This window comes from Camelus dromedarius, chromosome 26, assembly GCF_036321535.1.
Source record: "Camelus dromedarius isolate mCamDro1 chromosome 26, mCamDro1.pat, whole genome shotgun sequence".
Lineage (NCBI taxonomy): Eukaryota > Metazoa > Chordata > Mammalia > Artiodactyla > Camelidae > Camelus > Camelus dromedarius.
Genome location: NC_087461.1, coordinates 4,167,952 through 4,177,649, shown reverse-complemented (window position 1 = coordinate 4,177,649; position 9,698 = coordinate 4,167,952). Strand labels below are relative to the sequence as shown.

General features: G+C 50.7%; 1 protein-coding gene across 3 annotated transcripts in view; it reads left to right on the top strand.

Annotated features, from left to right (window-relative positions):
• The first annotated feature begins 6,397 nt into the window (after window positions 1–6,397).
• Window positions 6,398–9,698, top strand: part of SFMBT2 (Scm like with four mbt domains 2) — a 150,552-nt gene continuing 147,251 nt past the window's right edge. The window contains exon 1 of one of the 3 annotated variants that reach the window (XM_031444769.2): window positions 6,398–6,562. The gene's annotated coding sequence lies outside the window, so the exon portion shown is untranslated. Of the gene's footprint in view, window positions 6,563–6,872; window positions 7,052–8,910; window positions 9,099–9,698 lie in introns of those variants that run through there. The other 2 variants (XM_031444767.2, XM_064479320.1) reach the window with 2 other exon arrangements.

Genomic DNA, 9,698 nt, shown 5'->3' with positions numbered 1-9,698 from the left:
ATTCAAGACAATTTGTCTGGAGCCTGCTATTGGGGTCTGGTCTGCTTTTCAAACTGGGTGCTAACATTAGACTTTGAGCGGTTGACAAAGTTTCACAAAAGAGATATGGCATTGATATATGTGAAGGCTTTGTTTCCAATAAGCCGAAATCTAACTTAAAGATTTTTCATAGCCTGTGAATCGGTTGCTAGCCCCATTCCTGTTTCAGAATATTTTATTTGCGTTTTCAGGAGATGAAAGTACTGAGTCGTGGAGTAAGAGTAAAGATAAATGGAGAAGACGGTCGTCAAGGAAGAGGCTGAAATACAAGACCTTGGTAACGTACAAAACAAATTTGGCGTATGATCTCATGACCTCTAAGAGCTCGTCCACTTAATTTCAGAGGCATTTACAAGTGTAAAAACCAATCTTTAGAGGGATAAGAAAAAAGTCATAGCGCTCTGCTAAAAAGCTGGTTGTGATGACCTGTTTTACTTTCCAAAGAAACACGTAAGTAGTCTGCATGTCATTCAAAGGTTGAAAGATTTCATATGAATATCTTTCAGTTTATTTAAAAACAGAGCTTCCAAATTGTTATCTGTAATCAGATACAATAAGCACCGACTTCTTCCATTACCCCTGATACCTGAATTCCTATTAATCCATTAGAAAACAACAAAAAGCCATTTTAAAAAACTGAAAAAAAAACCCCCCAAACTGAAAGCAAGTCACTATTTGTTTCCAGTAGGTGGCGCTGCAAATCAAGTCTTTATGGGACTATTAACTATTATTTCTTTGACCAGGGTCATAATTATTTTCTGTAGTAAGACCAACTAAAGCGACTTACACAGTGGAATTAAATAGGTTGGGGATTTTGAAGCTACAATAAGGCTGGATTGTCCAGGGTTCTGACACTGCTGTTTCTTCTCTGTTTAGCATGGGGATTTGTTAAGGCAGCGGGTTTTATATGACAAAAACAGTCCACTTGCTTTAGCATGAAACTCACTTTTTTTTTGGTGGAGGGAGGTAATTAGGTTTATTTACTTATTTTTAGGGGCAGTACTGGGAAGTGAAGAAACTCACTTTTTGATGTGGAGATTTTGATTGCCCGTTTTAATTTGTTTAGTCTGTTTTATGTTACAAGTCCAGTGGGACCGTTCGTACTTTCGCACAGCGCTCACTTCAGTCTCATTCAGGCTAGTTATCTTGCAGAGGCCAAACTGTGCCGGGCCGTAAACCGCACCCTTGACCTGTGCTGCTGTTTTTGGTGCGTGTGTATGTGTGTGTGTGTGTGTGTGTGTGTGTATGTGTGTGTGTGTGTGTGTGTGTTGGGCAATAATACCCTCAGCCACATAGAACATAAATGACACCAGACAACTCCAGCTCAGCAACAAAAATCGTGACCCACACATATGTTCTAGTGACCAGCTTTGTATGGACAGGAATGTTTAAAACATATTTAAAAGTCATTTAAGAGAGACATTACATGTGATATAGATGCATAAATTTACTATGTTTGCTATATTAACATAGTAAATGCTCTCAGCGATGTAAAGACACCTAGAAGAGTGTCTGGGACAAAATAGATGCTAAATAAATCCTCTGTGTTCCTTCTCTTATCTTTAGTGGCGTGGAGGAGTAAAAGGCCGGGACTTGAGAGCCAGGCCCTGATCTGCAACTCTGTGCAGGACCTCTGTCATTTCAGCTCCCTGAATCTGGCTTCCTCGCCTCTCAAAAGGGCTGGAAGCCAGGCTGCAAGATCTAGCACATTCTGCGTCATGGAAAATAAGGTTCACAAGTGAAGTGTGTGATGCCAAGTACCCAATACAAGTCATTTCAGAGGCTGGGCGTGACTCATCCTAGTGTTCAACTTCCTTGGTGAGAAAGAAGCCATCAGTCAGAACTGGCCCTTCCATAGCGAAACCATCTCTGCTCCTTAAATAAATGTGCTAGGAGAGTTTAGACAGCATGATTTTTTTAAAATACACCCTGAGTGTGCACTGTGATTTTTTCCTCCTGTTTTCAAGGAAGCCTGAAACATCTTCAAACTATGCAAGAAGCAGTGGTGGGTTTCTGGGATTTTTGGAAATAGATGAGAAAGGTGGTATCTTTGGGGAGCCCTGCTGTACTCATTTACCCGAACAGTGAACTCCATCACACAGTCTTTTCTCAGTAACTCTCAGGGACCTCAGCCTGGATGCTATTATGGGCAAACAAGAATTTACAGGGTAAATACAAAACCACAGCAGTAATCCAAACGATGCAGAAGTGGGACTCGAACAACACCTCTACTGCTGGGCAGGCGAGCACAGAAGGCCCTTCCCCTATGGATCCGTTCCCTTCATCTTTTTTCCCTCTTTGTGACCCAAGAATTCACACCTTGAGTATTGCAAATTAGCAGGGATGGTGTTAGAATGTTATGGAAAGCAATTCGTGGCTTTGGGCAGGGGGTGGTTAGATGGATAAGCGCTCTTTAGAGTTTGAAAGAACTTATAGAACTTTGAGTCCAGTCCCCCTCCTCTACCCACAGGAAAAGAATGGCTCAGAGAGGTCATTTGACTTATACAGGTCACACAGGAAGTTAGTGATGAAGCAGGGATGAGGCCATTTGATTCTTACTGAGGAAGGAGCTAAGTGCTTGAACTGGGGATGGGGGGGGATGGGAGGGTGGGAAGAGGGTGAAAAAGTAAGGGAGGGAGTGTCTCTGGATTTCAGTCTTAGTGACCTTAGGAGGGTGATGGAAAAACATAATCTCACCCGTCCTGAGAACACGTTTAGCTGCCAAGCCTCCAGGAGAAAGAAGATTGCATTAATTCTTGAAATATTTGTTTATTGTGAAGGGCTTTTGGGGGACACTCTCCCACTCTTCTGCCTTTATGTTATGCTCATGAGTCTACTATCTCCAAGATGTTCTATGTTAAGAAAACAAAATGGTTCACCTTCTTTAGGGCATTTCCTTTTCTCAGTGGGAAATGATAACTCGAATGGGGAGTAACTATGAGCACACTGACCAACATTTTTCTTGGTGTGAAGATTATTGTGATGAGACTTAAGTAATCATATTTCCTTAACAGAAAGAAACTAAACAATATGCATATAATTTTCGACTCTTCTGCACTAATTTTTGTGAAGTCACAGAATGAGAGTGAGAAACTTTTCAACTGTTATTTCTTTATTCATAGTTTGTGCTGTATCAGCAAGCAAATGGAAATAGCAACTAAGTATTTTCCAATCAGCAAATATAATTTTAATATTTTATAGAGTTTAGCCTCATTGGTAGGAAAGAATTCCAAAAGAATTCCTTTGGAAGGCATAATTTAGATGTGTAGATGCATTTTAAAAGTGATTTTAGAGATTTACAGATACTAACTACTATATATAAAATAGGTAAACAAGAAGTTTATACTGTATAGCACAGGGAACTATGGTGAATATCTTGTAGTAACCTATAATGAAAAAGAATATGAAAACGAATCTATGTATGTGTAAGTATGAGTGAACGATTATACTGTACCCCAGAAATTGACACAACATTGTAAACTGACTAGACTTCAATTTAAATTCATGATTCAACCATTGTTTAGGTATGAAATTAACAGTTACAGTCAGCTGGTGTGATCACAGGCTCATTTTTACCAATATTTTTGGAAAATGTTAACAATTTATAGAGAAATCTTGTGGTATTTACATGGTTGAATTTCTCTGATTTGGAACATTCTTGGCCTTCTTTGGAACATTCCCAGCTTTTACCAAGGCTTTATCTTTTGGCTAACTCTGCTGGATTCTCCCCACCCTCTTCATCCTTAATTGATTTAGGGTGGATTCTACATCTGGATAATTATACCCTAAAGTGTCTGTTTCTGAAATAAAAATGAAAGCGGGGCGGTATTGGAGTGGAATGAAGGGCCGCTTTAATTGCCTCAGGGAGTCTTTAAACTAATTTCTTTTGCCTAATGGGTGTCTTTGGGTGGAGAATGGAGTCAGGATGCAAAATAGCCAAGGAACATTCAAGAAGTCACGTGGAAAAAACAATAAGAAAGCAGAAGGTTGCCCAACTTTGAGAAACTTCACCCCAGACAACGTTGAGATTCTTAATGGGAACAATGTGATGACCATTGTGTGCTGTGGTTTCATAATTTCATTCTTAATCGCAATACGTACCAAAAATCTAATTTCACACTGTTTCCCAGGCACGTGGGCAAAGTGATGCCGGGGTCTGAGTACCAAAAAATAGACTCCACTACTCCGGAGGAATCGTGAGACGATGCATAGACAGGTCATCGAGTCAGGATTGGGTGTTCTTTTGCACTGGTTTTCTATTTTGATGAAATAACGGTCCGTGCATAATAATGACTTAGAACTCATAAACAAACCTGGAGCCAGAGCAATGGCTGTTGCAGCTCACGTCGCCGTCGCCGCAGCTCTTGGAGAGGGAACGTGCTTTTTCTCTCTAAGCTGGGTCAGCCCGGAAGTCCTGGGGTTGGGGGAAGTCGGGGCGGAAGGCGAAGAGCCATCTGCTGCCCCCTCCCGGGCCTGAGCCAGGCGGCCAGGACTGGGACACGCCAGGGAAGGGCGCTGCCGCCGGTCCCTGCAGGGCCACGGCCACCGAGGTGGGCGCGGCGCGGGTGGGGCGCGGGACGGCCTGGAGGAGGGGATCTGCGCTCAGGCTCTTCTGCAGTGCGGGAGCTGGTGTCCCCGTCAATGGGAAGGGGGCACGGGTTGTGTCTCCTTGCGCTGTAAGTCCACTTGGGATGGGATCGTCCCCCACTCCCCTCCCTCCCTACTAGCAAGACTTAGTGTTGAAGGATCAAGAAGCGGTGATTTAGACGTAGAAACCTGGGGGTAGAGCGAAGGAGACTGTCTGGAGTCCACATTCTGGATTCCTTGGAGCTACGTACGGTGCGTCCATCGGGCGCCATTTTTAGCCGTCTCAGGGCCCAGAGGGAGGCAGTTGAGGGGGTGGTGACGAGGCAAACATGCAGGGACTGCGTGCGGTTGGACTGAGGAGGCTCCGCCTTGAGTGACCTTCAGGTGAAAGACGTCGGATGTCCCCAAGAGGACGGGACCGGGAAGCTAGCTGGAGGGTTGCAGATTCGGGCTGGAGTTTCAACTGTGTGAGTCGCTTGCCCTTTCTGGGTCTCAGGTGGCACCTCAAATGGAGGTGTGATGGGACGAAGGCGTTTTGCATCTTGCAGAGCGCTCTCCAGGATGTAAGGAAATGCCATTCGCCCAGACATAAAGTGCGCGGGGTCTCCCTGCAGGCGAAGCCTCCCGGGATCTCCGAGCTCCGCCCACCGTTTCGGTTGAGGGGCGCCCAGTGACCGCGTGGCTTGGCTAGAGGGGTTTCCGGGCACATCTCTCCCGCGGTTCATCTAGACTAGCTCGGGCCCCGCCGTCGGGGAGAGGACCCGCCTGGGCAGGAACTCCACTCGTCCCGCGCGTGCTCAGACTCTGACGCCCTGTCTCCATCCCTGGGGTCCCCGCGCTGCCCCCCCCCGCCCTTGGGAGCGCCCACCCATCTACCGGGAACTCACAAGCTGGAGGAACTCCACGGTCCGCGAGGACGCTCGAGGGTGGCGGGGTGTGGGAGTGTGGGCGGAGCTGCGAACTCGCTGCAGCCTGGGGACCGCGCGGTCCTCTGGACCCCCTGGACCGGGGGAGAGGCATGGCGAGAGAGGTTGTAGGACGCAGAAGGACACAGCATAGAGAGATTCTGGGGGGTTTTATTCCCTGTGGCAATAGAGCAAAACCCCTGAGAAAACGTGTCGGTTATCCATTTAGAAATAAATTCTAGCCACTAAGCAGCATCTCCTCGCTCCTCAGTACAGTCTTCGGAAGTTCTCGGTCTTGTCTACTCGGGCGTCACCAGCTTTTCCGCACTGGGGACATTTCGTTGTCTCCGTCTGGCCATTGCCCTGGCCCAGGGAGCCCCACTTTGTCTTCCTTCCACGTCCCGGGCAAAGTGCCCACCGACCCGAAACGCGGGCGGGAAACCCTGCTCCGCACCCGTCTGCGCTGCCTCTCAGTCCCTCCAGCAGCCACGGAGGGCCACGTTTTTCTCGGGCAGGATTCTTTCCCCGCCCTGCAATAGCCGGCCCAGGCCAGGTGCCCTCTTGGGTCGCCGATGACTGGACATTGCTCCATGACACGCCGTGGCGACCCTGGTACCTGCGTCCTGTCGGGGCCGGGCAGATCGCAGCGGCAAGCTCGCCCCAACAGGCCCAACTTTATTTCTGACCCCTATGGGCTCGTCTCCCTGGAAAACCTCTCCCCGGCCACCCCCTCCCGCCCCCCGCCCCCGCCCCCGCCATCCCAAGGGGCCAGGAAATGTTTGAATCTCCATAGACAAGGCTCTATTTACGTGCCGGGGTGGGGCGCAGTGGGCGGGACAAAGGAGAGGACTTAATTTCTCTCGGCTCGGAACCATCCGTCGGCGGATAAATCGCCAAGTTTGTGCGCTTCGTCCACAGAGGGTTTGTAAACTGACGAAGCGGAAAGTGTCCAGTGAGATGCGGAGTTTGCCCAGATTTCCCTGCCGATGGATTTGCGGAAACGCCTGTGATGGGAACTTTATGCAGATTGTGTATGGAGGGAGCCAAAGGGAGGGAGGGAGGGGAGCGGGGCGGGGAGGGGGCAGTGGGAACGTGAAATGTGCCTGTGTGTGTGTGTGTGTGTGTGTGTGTGTGGTGTGTGGTGTGTGTGTGTGTGTGTGTGTGTGTGTGTGTGTAAGTGGGTAGGGGGGATGTGCCCAGGCGCGGGGGCAGAGGAAGGCGTGCAGAACGTCCCGCAGGCTAATTGGCTTAAGACGTTCTGCAAGCGCTTGGAAAAGGTCGTTGAAGGAGTTCGCTGCACACACACAAAATAATAATCTTAAAAAAGAGTGCCGGGCATGCGCACACAGAGGATGCCATATTGGAATGAGGCTGTAGTGGGAGTCGGAGGACCGGAGCGGGCGTGCGAGGGAGGCGGCGGGCTGGGAGCGAGCGAGGCAGAGCGAGCGGGCGAGGCCGGCGTCCCCCGCGGTGGCGCCAGGGGCCTCGGTCCACGCCGCGAGGAGGACGAACTTCACCAGGTAGGACGCCGCGCCGGCCCCTGTCCCCGCGCCCAGCCCGCCCCGCGAGCAGACCTCCGGCCCGCAGGTTGAGTGCGCCGGTCAGCTTTTTTCCAGCTTAGAAGGAAAAAAAAAAAAAAAAAAAAACCAAAAAAAGAAGCTTGAGCCAGCCGAGGGGTGTGGGAGATTGGAAGAGAGGGTGCCGAGGGAGAGGAGCGAAAGAGAGAGGCAGGCTGAGAAAGCGACAGCACTGGAGCAGAGCCCCAAACTCCGCTCTGCGCTCCGGGTTGTCATTTTTGCTCCCTCGTCCCCTTCTTCTTCGTCCCTCGGCTTTGAAAAGCCCGGCCGTGCGAGAGTCCCTGGGTAGTTGCAAAGTATCCTCCCCGGGTACAGGCTGTCGCCTCCCGCCGCCCACCTTCCTCATTTGTGCGCTTGTTTCAGCGACGCAGCCGCCCTTGTTACCCCGCGCTCCCGCGTCTCCTCGCTGGGGTCTCTTTCTTCCTTTTTTTTTTTTTTGGTGTGTGTGTTCGGGGTGGCGGGGGTTGGGGTGGAGAAAATGGTGGGGTGAGGACTGGAGACCATTAAGGGGATTAAAAATCGGATACACATTCGGAATCGCCCCCTTGGAAACATTTGCCTGTGTAGCTGAAATGAAATTGCCACTAGTAGTTTCGGAGCGTGCTCCGGCATGGATGGTCTTTTTGTTCTTTTTTTCTTCCTTTTTTTTTTTTTCGCTTTTGCTTTAAAGTAATATCCTGTCGCTTGGGGCTTTCCTATTGTCTACTCTTATGACCTCCTTTCAAAATTACTAATCTGATCTGGCTTTGGAGTTTATTTTTTAATATGTGTGTATGTGTTGGTAAAATCCGCCCCCAAAACCCCCAACTGTAGGAACTGCTAGGTATATTGATTTTTGAACCGGGGCGGCTGGAGAAGATTAGCCTGGGAAGGGGGAACCTTAGGGTGGGAGGTAGTTGCTTTGCGGTGGCCAGATGCACATCCAGAGCCTCGATCCGTACTCATGTTTTCTTGGAAGCAACTGCGGAGAAGGAGTATTTGGAAGCCGTGCCAGTTTCAATATGGCGGGCTAAGGTGGCTTTTAAAAACTGAAAATAAAGGTTTTGAGGTGGGAAAAAACACAACCGGAGTTGCCATCCTTTAGTTTCAACTCTCTTTGGTTACTCCAGTAGCTGCTTTAGCGAATTAAGTAGGAAAAAATAGAGCGAATGAGCTGTCCTAGTTTTTTCCGTGGTTAGAGTTCGCTTGTCCAGCCCATTGCTAGAGGGGAGAAGGGTGCTGCTGGCCCGGACCAAGGCATCCGAGCACAACTGTTCAGTGTGCCTTTGGATCAGTGTGCATAACTGGGTGTGCAGTTGTAGGGGGGTGTCAAGTCAAAGAGATCCACCCCAAATACGTGTGTGCGTCTTGGACCCAGACCCTCCCATGATTTGACATGACAAACTGCTGACACATGGTGCAAAATACAGGAGGGCAGAGGGAATGATTTATTTCGGCTTTCTACGAAACAAGTTCTCTCTCTGTGTGCTGGATCCAGTGTGGGTAAAGCCCTGTAGGTGGAGCGAGGAGGTGCTTATTGAAAGGACTAACCGTCCAGGGTTTCGGATGCAGTCGGGCTGCAAGACGTCCGTGGGGTTTGGGGTTTGCAGGGGGCGCGCTGCGCTTAGCTGTGGGCACCTGGTACAGTTCGCGCCGCTGTGGGGGTGGGGGAAGGTGGGGGGCCAGCGTCCCAGGCGAGGTGGGGGTGGGGTGGGTGAAAGTGGAGTGGCGGAAGGGCGGGGGTGTGCGGACCTCCGCTGCAAAGCGTGTAGGGTGGAGGGGAGGAGTTGCTTTTAGAGTTGCGCTCTAGGGAAGGTGGGGGATGGGGAGAGCGTTCGCGGAAGAAAGTGTCTCTTGCTCAGATCGCGGCTGGATCCGAGAGGGGCAATCTCCGGCAAGCGAGCGAGGGTGTCACCCTGGGGTTTGAGACAGCAGCGAGGTGCCCGGGAAAGGCTGGCCTTGGGGGCCGGGAAGAGTCTGGGAGTGGAGTTTGAAGGCAAAGTCGGAGCTTGTAAGTGGAGCTCAAGGGAAAGCTAGCACACCGAGGTCCTTTAGCTGGGAACAGGGGTCCCCGACAGGGGTCGCCAGTGGCCAGGATGCAGCTGCCGAGCGGAGGTTGCGCAGCGGTGCCAGTGGGGTGGATCAGGGGGACAAGGGCCACACGGCGTCTGCGAGCCTTCTCCGGGGCCAGGTTTGGACAGGTCCAGGGGACCTTCTCTGGACCCGCGAACCTGATGGCGCGTCCGCCTAGTGCACCAAGACGTTTTCAAATCGTAGGGCTTATAAGATAGCGCTGGCCAAGTCTGTAGTTACCGCAGTAACGCGGCCTCTGGGCATTTGCAGGGGCCTAGAGGGAGGATCGCTGGGGTCAGCTCGTCCTCCCACTTAGGTGGACGCCGCGCAGTGGGACGGGCCTGTCCCTCGCGGCTCCCATGGAGGGGGAGGGGTTGAGGGGAAGCGTCACCGGGACTGGAGACCCTGCAGCAGATTTCCCTTCCCACCTGGGTGGGGAGGCTGAACGACCCCGAGACCCTCAGGCTCAGACACATTTGGCTCCCCTAGCTCCCTGGCCGAGCGCGCGGCGCGTCCCCGATGCTGCTGTCGCGCAGAT